General features: G+C 37.9%; 1 non-coding gene across 1 annotated transcript; it reads left to right on the forward strand.

The window, feature by feature from the left end:
• Nucleotides 1-19180: 19180 nt before the first annotated feature.
• On the forward strand, nucleotides 19181-19287 carry LOC138834723 (U6 spliceosomal RNA). Its single transcript, XR_011374244.1, has one exon. It is a non-coding gene; the product is annotated as a U6 spliceosomal RNA (small nuclear RNA).
• The last annotated feature ends 363 nt before the right edge of the window (nucleotides 19288-19650 follow it).

Genomic DNA, 19650 nt, shown 5'->3' on the forward strand with positions numbered 1-19650 from the left:
TTATACATGAAATGATCTCAAGTACTAGGAGATAAGATTAACTCTTTTGAAGCTTGGAATTATCTCTTTAAAGATAATAGCTAAATGTTCACAAAAACGTTATAAAAATTATCGGTGTTGCTAATTATCTCCATTTTACATACAGAGAAACTGAATCATTAGAGTCTTCTTTACCTGGCTTTTTCTACTTTTTTTTTTTGAGACATGGTTTCATATGTAATCCAGGCTGGCTCTGAACTCACCTTCCCCCCAAGTACTAGAATTACAGACATAAGCTTTATACAATTTTTATATATGTAGGCTACATTTATTAATTGTCTGCAGTGTTTCCAGATATGGTAGACCATGCATACAAATGACCATATTTTAGAAATAGGATTGAACTGCCATGTATAGTCCAAATAAGAGAAAGAAATGCTATGGGCTTAGAAGCACCTAGGACAAAGACTACAAGAAGAAAGCTAGAATGATGGTAATAATAGTTTCAGTGACCTAGCAAACACAAACCAGAATAAGTAGATTTTTCACAAAAAGAAAAAGAATGGCAGGTTTATAGGGCCTCAAGTCTTAACCACAGACCAGAGGTGACAGTTAGGTAATTCGTCCTTTAAAACCAGCAGATGAAGAAAGAAATTATGTAATAGGCACTTGGGAAAGAGTCTTGGCCACTGCTGTATGTAGGGTATGTGAGACAGAAAAATCCAAATTGGTGGAGGTTTCGGTGGTAAAACTATAGAAGTTTCTTTTTCCTTTTTTTTTTCTTTTATAGATCTGAGACCAGGACTTAAACCTGGAACCTACTCCTTTTGCTCATTGGCTAGCACTCTACCACAGAGCCATGCCTCCAACTCCAGAAGTTTGTTATTTAAAAAAAAAAAAAAAAGTAGACTCCATGGGTTAGCTCAGCAGCACAAAGTGCATAACTCACCCTGGAATAGTTTATTGACAGAGAATTTAAACTACTAAATAAAATTATTTTCTATTATGTAAAACAGTTCTAGGAATACAGTAGAAGCTACATGAGTATTTATTGACTGGCTGCTTAAATAAATCAAGGAACAAAGATTGGTGCAAATCCTGAACTGTCATTCAAATTCATGTTTGCAGTTTCTGCCCTGGTAACTAATGATGTCCAAGACACAGAGATGCATTGGGAAGAAACAGGAGACAGATTTGTGTCCTGGTTCTTCCTGTTACTTAAGTATAATGCCTTAAGAAGTTCATATACAAAAAATCCAAATTTTACAAATGTATATCCACATCAAGTATTTGAAGAAAACTAACTGAAGCATTTTGCACTGAGCACAGCTTGGTAATTTTCTCTCAAGGTCATAAAAATGCACCTTGCTAAATGGTGGAGATAGTCATAGTGTTTCTAGATTCTTTTTCTCTAAGAATCCTGGCAATTTGTACAAGTCTGGAGGGACTCTCCCATTCATTTGGATTGCCATGATTTCACACTCATGGAAATTTCTTCAGAGAATCAGTTTCTTTGGCAACCTCATGCCCATGATCAACTTAGTATCAATAGGAGCTACACAGACATGTCAGCAGGAGAATAGGCCTCTTCTGCGCAATGGGGAAAAGAAACTGTCTCCTTTTATTACTGAAAAATAAATACAGGAAACACAGAAGATTACCACACTTGTCACATGTAGTAGAGTAAGTTGAAAATAAAACTCAAATCTCCTCCATAAAACAAATGGTTTTGTGTGTGTTTCAAAAGCACTTTATGAGGTTTGTTTTAGAATTAGCTCCAGCTTTGAGCATTACATATATACATATATATATATATAATATTATATTATATTATATTGAATTCTTATATTTTCTTCTCAGGAAAATGTAACATCATTTTAGAAAGAAAAAAGCTGAATGGAAACATTGTTTGTATAGATTATATAAACAATAAAGGGCATAAATAGAAAAGTTTTAGCAAGTTGTACCAGTGACCAAACCCATTATGCTTTACCTTTAACATTTATTGTACTTTTACAATTTATACTACTTTGATTCACTGTTATCTGTACTATGCTCTTTGACTGTGGCCTGCGCATCAGCAGCAACAGCATTACTTGGGAGTCAGGTAATTTCCAACATCTCCCACCTCCACACCCAAGCAAACCTACTATCCCAGAACCTTAACAAGATCCCTAAGTAGCTTTTACATTACCACTGGAAAAGGCCTGCTCTGGTCTACAGCATCTATCCTGTAGACCAAATGTTCAGAAACGATTTGCTCATTTTAAAGACAGATTTTCTTTCTGAAGAAGTTATAGAAATTAATAGTCATGTTTCTCAAGAAATGAGATCATGAGCTCCATCCTGAAAAATAAAAATAAAATATAGTATATTATCATTACTATGAGAAGATGCTGGCAGAAGCCTATTGTTTCTGAGGGCAAGTTTAGAACTCATCCATTCATCCACATTCTCTTGACTCAGCTTTCCTGTGACCAAATGCTCACTTCTGAAAGATGGCTGAGGTTAAGAGTGCAATCTGGCCACAGAAAGGAGTAAAGCTCGCTGACCCATGCTGACCTCTGACACTGACCTTATTAGCTAACCAAATGAGCTAACCACCCACAGATATCGGAGACCATTTGATTAAGCCAACACATCAGAAGATCCAGCAAAAGATCAATTACACAGTTGGTTCAACCTTGATCATTCTTACTTTTCAACAATGTGAGGAGCCATACACCAATTCTTTTCCATCTTTCAGTATTTTTTCTCCCTACTGAGATCAGAGTCTTGAAGATAACAAAAAGTTCTTCTCCTTTATATCTCTGGTCTTTCAAAGTATTTAAGGAACTGTAATTATAAATTTGAGGAGGAGTATTATTTTATGATCATTTCCACCACTAAGCTCTTTAAAGGCAGAGCTCTTCTCCCTCCGTTTAGCAAAATCCCCAGTGCCAAGCAGGAGTTCACAAATTATCAGTAGCATTCAATAAACATTGACTACCCTGTTATATTAGGCATTCGATTGTAAAATATGTCCTACTTTTTAGAATATCACATTTTATTAGAAAAGATCGATTTGTATTAATTACTAACATTTTAGTCACTATTCCAGGTACATTTTACACATTAACTAATTAAGTCCAACTGCAACTCTTAGAAGTAAACATGAGCATCTCCAATCCTCAGATATAGAAGTTGACGCACAGAGAAGTGAAATAACTTGCCCAAATCCACACATCTAGAATTGGATGGACCTGTATGTGTCCATAGGCAGCCATACTTTTTTCAGAAGCCATACTTTTTTTCAGGGCGTAGTATTGAACCCACAGCCTTGCACATTTCAGGGCGTAGTATTGAACCCACAGCCTTGCACATTTCAGCACCAGACTGTGCTCAAACTCTAGCCTTTAACTTCTCTTACCTTTAACTTCAAACTGCTGGGCAGAATCTATATGCTTAAGATAGCAATTAGGAACATACTCTGATAGGCTAAAATGGGTCTGATGCTATGAGAAGTGATTGGAGAGATATACACAGATTCTAAGGAAGCAGGGAAGGAACAACTGGTTGCAACCTAGCCTATGTTCACTTCAAACGAATAATAAAAAAGAATGTATGTTTGCCACTGATAAAGATTTCCCTCAGGAGTACTGTTCAGAAGACCCCAAGAACAACCCAGTGGTTCCCTGTGGGTTGGAGTCAATCTCATCTTGCTTCAGTTTGTTCATTTCAAGCCCTAGTAGAAACAGACATCCCAATCCAATAAAAACACATATTAACCTTCGCTGTGAGCTTGATGCAAAAACTGAGCTCTGGCTTCAATGGTTTAATGGATTCAGAGGAAGCTGAAACAGGATATCAATGACATCCAGATTCAGAATGCAAGACATAACAGGATAATCACTTACCCAGGCACAATACACATAACTGTTTTCCATCTCAATCATCTCTCTACCTTTATTTTCCCTTCCTCCCTAGAGGGGGGGAGGAAGGGACCCATCTCCTCCGGTCCTAATATACATTAGGGTCTTTCAAGTGGAATCACTTCCTTTAATTCCTGATAGGTTATGAGTGTGACCTCTGGTTCCGCTTCATGTGTTTCAGGCTGAGATAGCATCACAACTCACATTTCCCTTACAGGGCTCCACAAAAATACATGGGTATGTAGTTTACATAAAAATATACTCTCCGTTTCTCGAAGTAGTTCAATAGAACTTGGAGTTGGGAGGAAATGATGCTTTACAGCTCAGTTTTTTAATACTTTCATAAGACCAGTTAACTTCTATAGGATGAGGCCATTTAATCCATGTGTTATTGGAGGTATCTCTCTTGAATTAGCTCTTTGGCCACTGAGTCAATAAAGCAGGGACCTTTTGATAAGAGACAATTAACAGGCAGCAAAATAAACCTTCCACTAAATTAAAAGTTGCTTGATAGGGGCTTTGCAAAATCTCTGATTCTGGATAACCATACGTTCCAATATTTTCTTTTTGTTTTTCCTTTCTTATTCCTGTTATAATTAGGAAGTATTTGCACTGTTTATTTAGAAAAGCACCTCTTATATGGATTCTACTTATCTCTTGGAGGTTTAGTTATATTTCTCTCTCCTAATCACTTCTCTTCCAAATTCTTTGCTCTGTAATTCTCACTATTTGCTTGCATTGCTCACCAGCACAAAAGGATCCTGTCCATCACTGTCCCCCTCCACTCTACCACACTCACTTACAAAGAGTAAACACAAATGATGTAAAGTAAAGGTATTTTTGTATGTGTCATTACATTTATTTGCATTCTTTTCTTTCTGGATATGTTATCAGAGAATTTGGTCATTCTTTGGGAAATACTATCTATGACTTGCAATTCAATGTTAAGAATCTCCATGACCTAGATTTAAAAATACATCGGTCTCTAGCCAGATCAAATCAACAGGCGATCAGTATGAAGACTAGAAAGTACTATGTTCTCTCCTTCCTGTTCAGCACCATTCCTTGCAGTGACATAAGAGCATAGGTGAGTAGAAATGGGCTCAGGGAGTAATTTTTATTAGAAAAACATTCTTTTTCTCACATTTGCTCTTTATGGCCTATCAGTAGAAACTTAGATTTATTTATTTATTTTTATTTATTTATTTATTTATTGCCGGTCCTGGGACTTGAAGAGCCTGGGCACTGTCCCTGAGCCTCTTTGTGCTAAAGGCTAGTAGTGCTCTCCCACTTGAGCCACAGCACCACTTGCAGCTTTTTCTGAGTGGCTGACTGGAGATAAAAGTCTCATGGACTTTCTGCCAGGGCTGGCTTTGAACCATGATCCTCAGATCTCTGCCTCCTGAGTAGCTAGGATTACAGGCATGAGCCACCAGTGCCTAGCAGAAACATAGATCTTTTAAGTTGGTATGAATAACTAACCACTTACTTATGCCTTCCAACCTTGTCTACTTTCTGTATTACTGAAATACTTTTCTGTTCCTGGTTTCATACAAGCATTATTTTCAATGTGCAGCTTCTATGGCACAAAATATATACAACTTCTAATACTTAGTAGAAATATAAATGCAGTCATACAAATTTTCATTATTGATCTTATGCTGTATGGCATGATCCAAATGCATTTGATATTAGAGTAACCACTTCCTAAATTTTACATTTAATTAATGCTTACTAATAAAAATAATTGTGGGGCTGGGAAGGTGGCTCAATGGTAGAGCGCTTGCCTTGCATGCATGAGGCCCTGGGCTCAATTCCTCAGCACCATGTAAGCAGAAAAAATAAAAAGCCGTGTCTCAAGTGGTAGAGTGCTAGCCTTGAGCTGAAGAGATGAGGGACAGCGCCCCAGGATCGGACCAAAAATAATAATAATAATAATTGTGAAGTCTGGTGGTTTGTCTGAGAACTAGAATTGCCTGCCTAGCAAGCAAGAGACCCTGAGTTTAAACTCAAATACTACCAAAATAAATAAATAATCCTGAGCTAACTAAAGTTTTCATGCCCTACTACTAAGTGTTGTTGACAGTGTTGTTATCATAGTTTAATTCTTCAGCTCACCAAAGGTATAAATAAGAGTATCTGGCAGTTTTACTTTTCTTGTGAAATATCAGAGAAAGTGTGAATGGAATAAGTCCAGTTGAATAACTGGACTGAAATAATGAGTAGCATTGCCTAAAGCAAGTTTTCTGCTAACAATGCTTCTAAACATACTAACTTATAATAGAAAATATAATTGATGATTTAACATGCATGCTGTAACAATAGTAATCAAAGTAGAAGCTAACTTCTGTCACAGGTCTTGTGCATTGTCACTGTTCAAAACAAAGTCTCTTTCAACAAAATGCCCACATCCGAGGAGGGATGTTGAAATGCCAAGTGATTTGTAATTCCTAATAATATGCTTTGTTTTGTTGTCTTTTTTTGCCAATTAAAATCTTCCAAAGCCTTAATGCTCCTTATAATTAAATTATAATTCAGAATGAGAACTTTCTGGGAATCTATGATAATAGAAATACAGACTTTGTTTAAAATCAAAGCAATCAAATTTAAAGACAAATGGCTAGACATATAAAATTAAGGTAGCCTGGACCAGAAACAAAAAGTGCTTCTAAAAAAAAAAATGAGTTGGAGATGTGTAAGAGGGCAGAGAACCACACCCCAGGGGCCAAGGTCAAGATTAATTCGCTTTCTAACTAAGACAGATGAGAATCATTGCACAAGAGCCCAAGGAGATGAGAGCCATGCATCAAGCCCTGATGCCTATGGATCTCAAATGCTGTGAACGGCTGCTGAAAAGTCATCAATTCTGTTTCATAGGGGCAGTCTTAATGAACAAGGAGCAGGGCTTCATGTAATCACATAGTTCAGACTGGGAGCAGTTTCTGCCTAAGGTGTAAATAGTGTTGGATTCCTGCAAGAAAACAGAAATACATGAGAAAAGAAAAAAAAAGTAAAGCTGAGATTTATCATCCTAGGAGAACAAGTTACTGTTTTGTCACCTGAAAAGAAATATCAGTACAACTCTACTGCAGATGTCTTTGGATGAAAAAGAAATGTCAGACTGAAAAGCATGGCAAGTTTCTCAATCTGGATTTACCACGTACATATTTTAACAAGGTAAAGCAAAACATTAAGATATGGAGTTAGTGTGCGCATGTGAGCATTCAGCCTCAGGCTAAAGATATTGTGGGATTTCTTGCTGCTGGACAAAGTAAATGAGCTGCACTCTTTTAGTGAGCCAAACTAAGCCCTCAGTTTAAGGTCAGGGGACAAAGAAAGACCGGATCCTTCTCCCACTCTATCCCCGACAAAAGGCCATGAGAAAATGTCCTGTAGTATTGTGGGACAGGAGACACGTTCCAGGATGCTCAGCCTGGTCAGGCCCATTCTAACACAGCATCAATCCATTCGAATTTCTAGACGTATCATTTTCTCCCTAGATGCTTAATTTAACACACCTACCAGACATAGACCAGAATCTCTTGATAGGATGTGTTGTCCACAAATCAAAATAGTTGGCAACATAACAACTCTAGCTCCACCTAGCAGTCTCCACTATAGCTTGCTCTGGCCCATCATCTGCAATGCCGAGAACACGTATCATTTTGGAACTGTAAATAAATAGTGAAAATTCAGATCACACAGAGACTGCCCAGTCAAAAAGAAGAGCTGAAAAATGACAGTATAGGGAGAGATAGGAAAGCCTGTTTGGGTGTGCCTGAAGGAGCTAGAAAGAAAGAAAAATCTTTCACAAAACAGAATCCATTGCAGTCCACTGCACAATCCTCGTTCCTGTGTTTGGAATACCAACTGAACAAGATCTTAAGGAGGACGGCTTTTAAAATAATTTTTCTGTATGTATGCAACACCATGTGTTGCTTATAGTGAGAAAAAAGCCAAGTGGTAAGACAAATAGTCCATACTTTCCACATATTCCAATTAAAGATTCCTTCTACAATTTGTTTGTCCTATATGTTATACACAGGAATTGAGGACAATATAACTCCTTCCTTTAAAAACAAGCAGTTTTTCCTTCTGGCTACTGCAGCAAAACACAATTGTAACCCTGGAGTGCTTGATGGGTCCCATTGAGTTCCCAGCCTCCCCTTCCTCAGAGCTCTGGGAGCTTCCTCCACACACAGTGCGCACTCTGAGAGTTCGCGTTGACTTTGCCTGTTTATAGCACTGGGGGAGGAAGAAACAAAGCAATTGTGAAGCTTGTTAAGAGGCTGTTCATATGATATTAAAGGTGACCTTGCCACTTCCAGTTCTATTTATTCCACTTCCTTCCAAACCGGGGCAAATCCTTCCTTTCAGGACAAGAGCACCGCTCTGTGGATACAGTCTGTGGGAACCCAGAAAAGTTCAAGCCCTCAGAGGTTATTCATTACCCAAGTCTGGAAATATAGTATTTCCTATTCACTTGCATGCCAGGCCTATAAATCACTGCTTCTTGGCAGAAGGAGAGGGACCTTGGAAAAAAGCAATTTTTTGTTGTTATTTACTACAAAAAAAAAAATCATTTGCTTTTCAATGAAGTTTAATTTTTGCCATCCTGGAAAACTTAGAGGAGAAAAAACTAAAAATACCACTCTCCCAGAAATCATACATACATAAAAAAGATTGATAATATAAACATAGTACAATTCACACTGCAGAGTTTCTCCATATTTACCTAAGAATTTGAGAACTTGACTGTAAAACTGCTGACACCCAACTGATCTAACTGATCTAACCTGATCAAAAAGGGCATCAGAGTTCACAATTTAGTATGAACTGGTAGTAGTCTGTGTTATTTTTACATTATTTAGGAAGTAAAGACATTTCCTAAAGGACCAAAAATGCCAGCAAGTATATTGCAAAGTGTGGTAGGATATGTAAGTATAGGTTGTGCCAGGTGGGGACAGAAAATGCCTTAGCAAGACTTAACTTTGATTACTTTGTTCAGTTTAATAACTTCCTCACTGACAGTGTCAAAACATGTGCATCATCAACATGAATGGGGTGTTTGCTCTAAGTTGACTTTGGCAGTGTATAAATCAATGTGCATTGTTTAAACTCTTTAAAATTCCTGTTTTCTCCACTAAAAATATTTTGTTTTTATTTTGCCCCTCACACTGTCTGGATAATCCTCTTCTCTTCATCTTTTGCACAAATGTGCTTCTGCACCAAATAATTAAAACAGATGTTGTTGAAATGGTGAAAGAACTGAAAGCTGATCAGAAGAGTTTACTCCTTTGCAGAGGTCTTCATCAAGCTCTTTCTTGGTTACCATTCCAATCTACCTAGAAGGTATCAATGCTTGTGTCATTGCACAATGGGGTAATTATAGTTCACAACAACCTATTATATTCTTTATAAGCAAGTAGAAGAGAATGGCACAAAGACTTCAAACATAAAGAAATAATAAGATAGCGATGCTAATCAAGCCGGGTACTGGTGGCTCATACCTGTAATCATAGCTACTCAGGAGGCTGAGATCTGAAGACTGCAGTTCAAAACCAGCCTGGACAGGAAACTCTGTGAGACTCTTATCGCCAATGAACCACCAGAAAACTGGAAGTGGCACTTGGGCTCAAAGTGATAGAGTGCTAGCTTTGAGCAAAAAGAGCTCTAGGACAGAGCCTAGGCCCTGGGATTCAAGCCCAATGACTGGGGGAAAAAAATGCTAATCAGCCTAATTTGATCATCATATGCTATACACATGTATTGAAACATCACACAATACCCTATAAGTGTGTACAATTATTATATGTCAATAAAATTCTTATTTACTTTCTTCCACTAGAATGTTTTGGATGCAGATGTTGAAGGTTAGGAAGACTGCTGTTTTATTTATCCTATCCTGTTCTCTCTTCTCAGAGCCACACCATCTTAGTCTTGGTCGGCCTTATTCTCTTCTCTTTGCATAGCTCTTATGAGAAGTTTCAGCCTAAGTCTATAAGCCACACAGCAATCAAAGAATATGCTTAGCATTTGTCATGTTAACAATACCATTGGAATGAGAGTTCTCTTGTGCGTTTACTCAGTCACTCATTCATCCATTCAACAACCACTTACCCTGCATGCTTCACAACTATGGGTATAAAAACTTAAATGAGATTAGTCTCTGTCCTTAAACTGTCCAAAATCTAATAAGGAACCTAAATATATATAATTTTTATATGCCATATGTTATATATAAACATATATAGATAATTCAGACAATTATCTGAATATAGTATATCCAGATAATTATCTGAATATATAAATATACAATAAATTTGTAACATATAAATATATATTCATATATATAATATATAAATATATATTTATTTATATAAATATATATAATATATATAAATTATATAAATTATATATATAAATTATATAAATATATATAATATTTAAATATACATATAGATGTACATACAAATGCATATTTCTATATTATATATTTTATAAAATATATTTTTATATTATCTAATCAGGAAACAGGGTGAGGAAAGCCACATTAGATAAACAAGTTGCTATGCTATGAGAGTACAGAGGAACGGACAAACCCTTCTGACTGAGTGATGAAGTAGAACAGTAACATCACTGAAAAAACATTACTTAAAAAGCTGAGTCTTTGGGGCTGGGAAGGTGGCTCAGTGGTAGAGCACTTGCCTTGCATGCATGAGGCCCTGGATTTGATTCCCCAGCACCACATAAACAAAAAGAAAAAAAGCCGGAAGTGGCACTGTGGCTCAAGTGGTAGAGTGCTAGCCTTGAGCTGAAGAGTTGAGGGACAGCGTCCAGGCCCAGAGTTCATTACCTTACTTATGTAACTGTAACCCCTTTGTACATCACCTTTACAATAAATATTTTTAAGCTGAATCTTGAAGAGTTGAGACCTCAGTGATAAAGGAAAGATATTTAGACAATGAGAAAGCATGAAAAAATGCAAGGATGTAAGGCAGTATATATAGTCAGTTCAGGGGAGAAATAGCAATATTTCCTATTTGGAAGAAACACAGATGATCTGAAGAGGAGGAAATGGATAGAGACGCTGATCTTGAATAAAACTAACTTATACTAAAACACTCAAGACACTATTGGGTTACCAGGCTACCAGGCATGGTTTCTAGGTATAGTGAACCACCACAGTATCCCTCCTAGAAGTTTACCTTTCGGTTTGCTCATCTTGTGTATTCGTTTTTCCCCAATAGTAAGCAAAACTCCAAGGAACATTTCTTTAAAAAAGAAAAGATCAAAACAATCTTTAATCGTTGTTGCACAGGTATTCCAAGTAACACCAAGCAGAGTCAGAGAAATAAGGAGCAGAGTAAGTATTTAAGTTTAATATTAAGTATAGTTGGAATGAGAGTTTCTTGGAACGTAGTTGAGGCTAGTGGGATTTCGGGTGTCACACCTTCAGGTAAGGCTGGTGATGAAGCTTGGATGGGATTAGCTGAGAATATTCCAGGGAGGAGAATTCTGGGAATGTCCCCCAGGGGGAGGATACTCAGTGGGCCCTGCCATGAGAACAACATTGAATTATGAGAACAGTGCAGATTCCCTTCATTTGAATTTCTGAAGGGGTATAAGAGGTTGAGAGGCATCATGGTCTAGGGAACATTTTGTACAGAAGTTTTTGCATAGATCCATACTATTCCCTTGGAATACATTCCTGGAAGGAGATGATAAGCTGGGTATAGTGGTACATATCTAGACTCCCAGCTACTTAGGAGGCAGAGGGCAGCCCAGGCAAAGATAGTGTCAACACCTTGTTTCAAAAGAAAAAGAAAAGGGCCAGAGGGGGCATATGTCAAGTAGTAGAGCACCTACCTAGATGTGCAAGACCCTGAGTTCAATCCCTGCCCTGAGGTGGGAGGGTGGGAGATGTAATCAGATATAGAATATAAGTAATTCTCTAGCCTTCCTGAGCCAAGAAAACTCCTCAGATACAAGCAGGCCTGGGACTGGGAATGTGGCTTAGTGGTAGAGTGCTTGCCTAGCATTCATAAAACCCTTGGTTCAATACCTCAGGACCACATAAACAGGAAAAGCTGGAAGTGGCACTGTGGCTCAAGTGGTAGAGCTCTAGCCTTGACCATAGAGAGGTTCAGGGACAGAGTCTGGGCCCTGAGTTCAAGGCCCATGACCAGAAGAAGAAGAAGAAGAAGAAGAAGAAGAAGAAGAAGAAGAAGAAGAAGAAGAAGAAGAAGAAGAAGAAGAAGAAGAAGAAGAAGAAGAAGAAGAAGAAGAAGAAGAAGAAGAAGAAGAAGAAGAAGAAGAAGAAGAAGAAGAAGAAGAAGAAGAAGAAGAAGAAGAAGAAGGAAGAAGAAGAAGAAGAAGAAGAAGAAGAAGAAGAAGAAGAAGAAGAAGAAGAAGAAGAAGAAGAAGAAGAAGAAGAAGAAGAAGAAGAAGAAGAAAGAAGAAGAAAAGAAGGCCTGGATCTCTCTATTTCCCCAAAAATTGGTGGTTATTCTAAATCTTTATTGATTTGATAGACCAAAAAAAAAGCATTGTTGTTATTCTAATTTTAATTTTTTGTTACTGAGGTTAAATATTTTTAATCAAATATTAATAGCCATCTAGCCAACATATAAGATCCTTTAAATTGGTTAGTAAGAAGTGAACTAAAAAGAACACCAGGTTCATTTCCATTTTGTTTCCTAAAATGAGATTGTAAAACTATTGATCCTGAAACTACCTATCCAGGAAAATAGGGAAAGGTGGCTTGATTTTCCTATTGATTGCATCTACCATCATCTTTGGTCTTTGTATGACTGGGAACAGCTGGCCTTTGAAAATTGACCATGCAATAATGCATTGTACCAGAACTCCAGTTCTATGTCTTATCTAGGGCTCTTTGAACCTTGACCTGTTCTTTCAGCTCTTTGAAGCCTCATTAAAATTTATTTCTCTCTAAAGGCACGTTTAATAGTTTGTTTCAAATAGATCTTTATCCTTTCCTTCTACTAAGTTATAAGTTTCTTTGAGATCACTTTGTCTTACCAAGTTATCTCCAATAGCTAACATGATGCCTCCAATATTCTTTAATGGAAATAAATGTAAGTTTAAAATATATTAACTTCCTTTTCTTTAAAATTATTTTCTTTTGTCATCCCCATAATCTCTTACTTTTTAGGAAAACTCCCCAACATGAAAACAAGCTTTAAAAATTATATATCCCAATTAAATATTACAATGATTTAAATACTGTTCTTAATACATAAGTAGTATCCAAAGAGGGTATTTCCTTCTTTTTATAAACTCTCCCCTTCGTGGGCAGCTGTTCTTGAATAATCAAATTACTTTTTATTCTAGTGATTACAAATAATGTATTTTTAGCATTGTATGGAAATATCACAACGAAACCCATCAATTTGTAAAATTAATATGCTTGAATAATTATAGCTTTTAAAGATTACATAGTCAAAGTTAAATATGGTTTAATATTTATACACATTTTTTTCTTTTGATTCACAGATTTTTTACATATTTAATGGGTATTTATTAAAAACTATTCATTCAGATTAAAGTATTTTCTAATTCATGCTATATTTCTCCAATGAAAAGGTTCACCCCTCCTGAGCACAGGTTCTGAAACAGAACCTTAATAACATATTTAGCAAAGGAAAAGTCGCCAGCTGACTAGCTATTGATTTAATGTTCCATCATTTCCATGGTTCAATCATACCTACCATGGGGAATCACTTGGAGCATCCTCAATGAACCAATAAATGAGCAATTTCCCCCACCGAAGGGACATGTTTCATGTGTGGCAGAGGCATACATAACTTATCACAAACAACGTGAGAACCAAGTGCTACAATGATTTACCTTGGATCTGTTAGTCCTCTGTTTTCAGTAATGGTTTATTCCTCTAATTGGCACTCACTAGACATCATTTTCTGTTTAAATATTTGAGCATATGATCTATCTCTGTTGAAGTCAGGAACTGTGTCCTATAAATATACTTTTTATCATTTTTGAGGATATATATTTGTGGATATTTTTCAAATTAAAAATATGTGTTAACACAGAATAAGGCCAGAGTTTGTTGCATGCCTGTGGTTCCCCAAAATAAGAGCCTATTAGTATCAGCTGGGGATCTTTATTAAAAACACTAAAGTCTCAAAAATATTTTTAATTTAATTTTTAAAAAAAGAAAGAAACTGGTCTCGCTGGTTGTGGTATCTTTTGCCTGAAATCCTAGCTACTTGGAAGGTGGAGAGAAGGAGGATTCATGGTCTAAGGCCATCCTAAACAAAAAGTGCAATTGATTCCAAATCAGCTAATGCCTGGGTGTGGTGATACGTTTTACATGGGGAAGCATAAGAAGGAGTTTCAATTACCAGCCATGAGTGAAAAAGCCAAACAAGTGCATGAGGCCCTGAGTTCAAACTCTAGGCAAAATAAATGACACCTGTAAATTCTAGTTGCTCAAGAGGTTGAAATGGAGAGGGCTATGGTTCAATGCAGTCCAAGCAAAAAGTTTACAGGACTCCCTTAAAAATAAGAAAATAAGCTGGTACTGGTGGCTCACACCTATGATCCTAGCTACTCAGGAGGCTGAGTAGGATTGCAGTTCAAAGCCAGCCAGGGCAGGAAAGTCCATGAGACTCTTGAAGAGATAACCATAGAAAACCAGAAGTGGCACTGTGGCTCAAGTGGTAGAGCACTCTCCTTGAGCTAAAGAGTTCAGGGACAGCGCCCAGGCCCAGAGTTCAAAACCCCATGACTGACAAAAATAAATAAATAAATAAAATTTTTAAATTAAAGAATAAGAAAATAAGAAAAAGCTAAGTATGGTGGTACACACATGCCATTCCAGCTATTTGAGAAACCTAAATAGGAAGATCTCAGTCTAGGCTGGCCCTGACAAAAACACAACACCCTATTAAAAACATGCTAGAGCTGAAAGGGCTGAAGGCATGATTTAAGTGGTAGACTACCTGCCTACCAAGCACAAGGTCCTGAGTTCTAACCTCACTATTGGGATGGGTGGGGGTTGGGGGGAGAGATAAAAAACTACCCATGCCTTATCCCCATATCTGCAGACTTAACTGGGTCCAAGGTAGGGACCAGGCATTCCTCTATGACTATTTTAAAAGCTTCTCAGGTAATTCTAATGGGCAGTCAAAGCTGAGAAATACTGCCATAAGATGATACAAGAAGACAGGACAACAGAAACACAAGTAAGTGTACTATTTTTCTTTCTCTTATAGCAGAGATTCTCATATTATGTCCTCTGACAGGCAGCATCAACATCATTCAGCCACAAATGGGGCAGTGTCATTCTTTCTGATGGAGGCATAGAAGTCCATTGTGTGTGTGTGTGTGTGTGTGTGTGTGTGTGTATCACATTTTCTTGATCCATTCCTCTACTGAGGGGCATCTGGGTTGGTTCCATATCTTAGCTATGGTAAATAATACTGCAATAAACATAGTTGTGCTGGTAGCTTTTGTATAGCCTTGTTTGTGATCATTTGGGTAAATGCCCAAAAGTGGGATTGCTGCATCATAGGGGAGCTCTATGTGGAGTCTTTTGAGGAACCTCCATACTGTTTTCAAGCGGTTGAACAAGTTTATACTCCCACCAACAATACAGTAGGGTTCCCTTCTGTCCACATCCCCTCCAGCATCTGTTGTTATTAGATTTTTTTATTATAGATATTCTAACTGGGGTGATGAGGAATCTCAACGTTATCTTTATTCGCATTTCTTTGATGGCTAGAGAAATTGAGCATTTCTTCATGTTAGACCTGATCATTCTCAGTGCTATTGTTTGGCACCTGACAGAAAGTAAATTTCAGTATATATAAAAACCACTCTGTTAAGACCAGACAGCAGATATGACTGTAGTTGGCAATGCACCAACACTTGGCTTAAAGAGGGACCAATCACAAGTCATCAGTTCATGCTCTATACTTTGTGGTGACCCTTACTGCTACCCTTACTGCTTGGGCAAGAGACTTGTTACTTAACTTTACCCTCCACTCATTGTAAAATCAAAGGTGGCAGGAACTTCAAACCACAGGCCCAAGTTCCTAACCAGTTTTGCAGACATTATTAAGAGGCCAAAGTCAAAATTAGTTGTTCCTTTGCTCTAAGATACGGCATTATGAATATAAAATAGGGACACTCTCATCTATCTTCCTAACTGGCCTCTTCCTCAAGTGCATGCTGGATCTGACTCAGCCTTGGAGAGGGTGGCGCGGCAGTTAATGAGTTGGTAGCAAGGGGGAAATGACAAAGGGAAACCTGAGGGCTGATGGCAAAACAGCAGAAGTGGCGATGTGGTGTATGATGTGGTAGGGAGTGATGCCATATCATGGCACACTGTCACTGTCACACTTCCTAGTGACAGGTGCCTTGTTCACCGCACCTTTGTCTGGGATTCATCAGAGAGTCAGGCAGACCAAAGCTGCTGATTTAAAAGTGATCAAAGGCTTAGCAATAAAGTAAGGTTGATTATGTTGACTTATGAAAAAATTTTCTCCAAATTCAAATTTCTCTCACTTCTCCTACCCCCTACAGATAATACCTGCATTGAAATTACTAGTGTGCTTGCTGAGGCTGCAGTCCCAACCTTACTGAATCAGCATTTCCAAGAGTGGGAATACAGAAATCTACATACTAAACCAGCCCCTCCAAGACCTGATACAGGTGTTTCTTAAGATCATATTTTTATGTGTATATGCCAGTATTAGGGCTTGAACTCAGGGCCTTGAATTCTTTTTTTGGGGGGGGATCTGGTCATGGGACCTCAACTCTGGGTCTGGGCACTGTCCCTCAGCTCTTCAGCTCAAGGCTAGCACTCTACCACTTGAGCCACAGCGCCACTTCTGGCTTTTTTTCTTTTTGTTTATGTGGTGCTGAGGAATCGAACCCAGGGCCTCATGCATGCAAGGCAAGTGCTCTACCACTGAGCCACCTTCCCAGCCTCAGGGCCTTGAATTCTTACCTGGCTATTTTTCTCAAGGCTGGTGCTTTACTATTTGAGCCACACTTCCATTTCTGGATTGTTTTAATGGTTAATTAGAGATAAGAAGGCTTTGAACTGCGATCTTCAGATCTCAGCCTCCTAAGATTACAGGCATATGCCACTGACACCGGAGTTTAAGATCAGACTTCTGAATATCTGCACCAACATATTTGAAATGTGAAGCTACTTGACATTCAACACTGACTTCATAAAAAGATAAAGAAGTCTTGAGATGGAACTCCTTACAAAAAGATATTGACCTTAAGTAATAGTAACAGCAGTTAGCAGTGAAAATGAATATGCAAATTAGAAAAAGCAATAAAGAAGTCCTGTGGGCTTTTAAACAAGGAAGATTAAAACTCTGAGCTTAGCTAGGCACCAGTGGCTCACGCCTGTAATCCTAGCTTCTCAGGAGGCTGAGATCTGAGGATCGAAGTTCAAAGCCATCCCAGGCAGTAAAATCCGTGAGACTCTTATCTCCAATAAGCCACCAGAAAACCAGAAGTGGCACTGTGGCTCAAGTGGTAGAGTGCTAGCCTTGAGCTGAAGAGCTGAGGGACAGTGCTCAGGCCCAGAGTTCAAGCCTCATGACAAAAACAAAAACAAAAAAAACCTCTGAGCTTATGCTGGGCACTGGTGGTTTGTGCCTGTAATTCTAGCTACTCAGGAGGCTGAGATCTCAGGATTGCCATTCAAAACCAGCCCGGGCTGAAAAAAAGTCCCTGTGAGACTTTTATCTCCAATTAACCACCAAAAAAAAACACAAAATACAAAAAAACAGAAGTGGTGCTGTGGCTCAAAGTGGTAGAGTACTAGCCTTGAGCAAAAGAGCTTGGGGACTGAGATCTGAGGATCAAAGTGTGAAGCCAGCCAGGGCAGGGTTCTCTTTCTATCCAAATAATTCTAATTTACATTCATTGGGTCTAGTGATTTCATTTGTAAATTTTTTTCTGGTTCCATGCTATGTAGAAAATGTACTTATGAAATAACTAGGTGAATAATAATAATAATAAACACTATGCTGTTTTAAGGGAAGGAATAGAAATGTCAGCAATTCATTCTGAAAGGCATCCAAAAATAAAGTTGAATGATAAAGGAAAGAGTACAGAAAATAAATAAATGATAGATTTATCAACCCAAAGAGATAGGTGAATAGACAAAAATTGTAGATAAACAAATGAATTTAATAAAATGTTCACAATGGAATTCAAAAACTGGGTATATGCATCATCTGCCAAGTTGTTTTTTTTTTTTTACTTTTCTGTTTCACATTTTTTCTAATTAAATGAAGGAGAAATATTCTGCTTCTGCAGTCCTGTAGAGTTTGAGTAAGTTTCACTTAGCTTGCCTGGATTTCACTTTGCTCAGCTATTACAGAATCAAATCAGTTAATTGTCAAGATTCCCAAATTCTCCTATTCCCTGTATCTTTCCACAGCGACCACCGTGGAGAATAGTCATCTAACCTCCTGGGACTTAGCTCTGCTAACAGAGGTAGTTAATCTTCCTTACAGAGTGGCAGGGATGACCTAACTCGGACCCAGACAGAGTTACACTGCCTCTGTCTAAGGCTCTAGAGCAGGTGCTGACAAGTCAGACCTTGAAATTTGTTTTGAAACTGACCACCTGTTACTGTGATTGTGTGGCTGTTTTCCTGGCTTATGGGATTTTACTTCAGCTGTTGTTCTCAGGCGAGAGTTTATTTCCTCTAAGGAATCATCCAGTTCACTTGCCCTAAACTTAGCATTTGTGTGCAAAGATCTTCCGGAGACTGAGTCAACTAGGCAAATCTGAATAGTTTTGTCAAAGAGTTTGAAGTTGTCCACGAATGACCAACCAACGTTAAGGCTAACACTGAGAATCCTCTTTTAAAACTTTTGTTACATGTAACTATCTATTTGAATTTTTCTTTCAGGAAGAAAGAGTTGAAGGATCAGATTTATGGCTGTTCTTGAATTTTTCCTGAGTCAGTTCTGGTGGTTATGCTGAGTCAGTACTATCCTGGCATTCACTGCTCCCCTTAAAACTCTTGTGCCCCATAGAGGGAGGTAAACATGATTAAAGTGTATTATATGCACATATGAAAATGTCACAATGAAACTCACCAAAGAGCTGAACATAGAGTTGTAGCTCAGGTGGTAGAGAGCTAGTCTTGAGCAAAAAGCTCAGGGATAGTACCCAGGCTCTGGGTTCAAGCCCCAGACAGGCACCAAAAAAAAAAGTTTAAAAAATTCTTATGCCTGTGAATTTTTACTACAAATTAAATCTTAACAGTGCTCGCTTCAGCAACACATATACTAAAATTGGAACAGTACAGATAAGATTATCATGGCCCCTGCGCAAGGATGACACACAAATTCGTGAAGTGTTCCCTATTTTTCTTCCCCCACGGTATAACCCCTGTTTTCACTGTATTTAACTCTAGTGTCCTGCATCTTGTATATATATTTTTATAATTTGGGGAGGGGAAGGGATATATCAAAATGCTTAAATAAGGATAAACACTATGTTGAAAATGAACCTTAGACAACAATGCTTGATAAGAAATGTACTTATTACCTTGCTCATGTAATTGTAACCCCTCTGTACAGTATTTTCACAATAAAAAAACTTATTTAGAAAAGAAAAGAAAAGAAAATGAACTTTACAATTTCCAGGGGGAGGGGGAGGAAGGGGTTAGAAAGTGGGGGAGGAAAGGGACAGTAGGGGAAGAACAAAGGAGGAGGTAACAATGCTCATTACC

Source organism: Dipodomys merriami, unplaced genomic scaffold (assembly GCF_024711535.1).
Source record: "Dipodomys merriami isolate MVZ:Mamm:240054 unplaced genomic scaffold, mDipMer1.0.p SCAF_1, whole genome shotgun sequence".
Taxonomy (NCBI): domain Eukaryota; kingdom Metazoa; phylum Chordata; class Mammalia; order Rodentia; family Heteromyidae; genus Dipodomys; species Dipodomys merriami.